The sequence below is a fragment of the Delphinapterus leucas genome, chromosome X (assembly GCF_059928025.1).
Source record: "Delphinapterus leucas isolate spDelLeu-1000000601 "Yukka" chromosome X, BTC_Dleu_Yukka2, whole genome shotgun sequence".
Lineage (NCBI taxonomy): Eukaryota > Metazoa > Chordata > Mammalia > Artiodactyla > Monodontidae > Delphinapterus > Delphinapterus leucas.
Window position 1 is genome coordinate 14,223,927 of NC_143150.1, and position 1,861 is coordinate 14,225,787.

A 1,861-nucleotide genomic window follows, 5' to 3' on the forward strand; every position below is an offset into this window, starting at 1 on the left:
TTTTCAGATGGGAAAAAATGATGCACAGGGGTAGAAAGGGACTGATTAAGGTCACACAGATAGTAAGTTATCAGAATACATAAACATGATCCTTTCTCATATAACAAAATGAGGCTGGGATTTTATTTTATTTTTCAGAAAAGCTATGGAAATACATGAAAAAAAACTAAGATCGGGCTTCCCTGGTGGCGCAGTGGTTGAGAGTCCACCTGCCGATGCAGGGGATACGGGTTCGTGCCCCTGTCCGGGAAGATCCCACATGCCACGCGCGGAGCGGCTGGGCCCGTGAGCCATGGCCACTGAGCCTGTGCGTCGGGAGCCTGTGCTCCGCAACGGGAGAGGCCACAACAATGAGAGGCCCGTGTACCGCAAAAAAAACCCCACAAAAACCCAAAACAACAAAACTAAGATCTTCCTTATCAGTAATTTTATTGACCATCACTGGGATATATGGCAGTGTGCTCTAGGGGCTCTGTGATGAAGTTTAGAGAGAAACAATGTAAGTCATATCTGAGTAACTGCAAATATTGGCCTACAGTCAATCTAATCAGCTTAGCAGTCTTACTGATGGAGGTAGATTAAAGTTGTGCATACGATGCAAGATACTAAGATATAAGTCCCTTGGGCGCAGATACTGTGTCATCTGTTCAGTATAAATGTGTGCGGATGAATATGAATAAGACACCATTCTCACTTTCAAGGAGCATTTTGTATACCCCTCTACACTGAATACAGTAAATTCCCTGGCCTATTGATTGACTCGGTGTTCCTCTATCCCTTCTCCCCAAGTGATCACTGTGGTTTGCGATTTGATCAGTCTGTGTAGCAGATTTAGATCTTGGTTTTCCTGTAGGAAATATGTGTCTGATCACATATTCATTTGGTATCTTAGAGCTTACACAGTTGGATCTGTATGTTAAGACAAGAGACGACGTTAGCAACCACCAGGACGAGGGCACAAGTTGTCCTAGTGGTCTTTTCAACACAATGGTTTCAAGGCAGTGGCTTCAACAGAATAATTTCAAGGCAGTGGTTTCAGAAAATAAATTCAGGAGACAAAGAGTACACCTGAGTTTCAGTATTCCCATGGTAGACTGTGATGAGGACAGTAATTTTCAAAAGGGTTTAAAGGAAGAGAACCTTTTATTTTTGCAAACAAAATTTTGTATAAAAATGTTCAGTAGTTATATAAAACAGATAAAAGCAGAAATGCTCTGAATGAATTAGAAGTGGGGGGCTTGGGCCCTCATCATCTAGGCTTACTCTTTCCTTGTCTTATTTTATCAATGAAGAAAGAGAATTCCAGAGAAGGAAAAATGAATTTGCCTTAAAATTCCTTGTTTATAAGTGATACAACCAGGACCGGATTCTAGATCTGTTTCTACTCTACCATATTGCCTCAAAAGAGTATTGAATTTATTAGGGATCTGTGCTATTGTAGACACATTGGAAGGTATGAAAGAAGCTAAAGATACAAAGTCTTCCTTGAAGGAGTTTACAATAATAGTATGGAGATGAAACAAAATTTTATTTATTCAGAAAATGTGTGCTGAACGTTTGCTACTTTTGATGCACTAGGAGTTTAAAGACCAATAAGGGTATAGGCCTTCAAGAAGATCATAGGATTCATGGAGAGTGTGATTGGCTGAATAATGGCCCCCAAAGATATCCAGGTCCTAATCCCTGGAACCTGTGAATGTTACCTTATATAGTAACAGGGGCTTTGCAGATGTGATTAAGAATCTTGAGATGGGGAGCTCATCCTGGTTTGTCCAGATGGACCCTGAATATAACTACAAACGTCCTTACAAGAGGGAGGCAGAGGCAGATTCTACTACAGAACAGAGAAGACGATGTGACA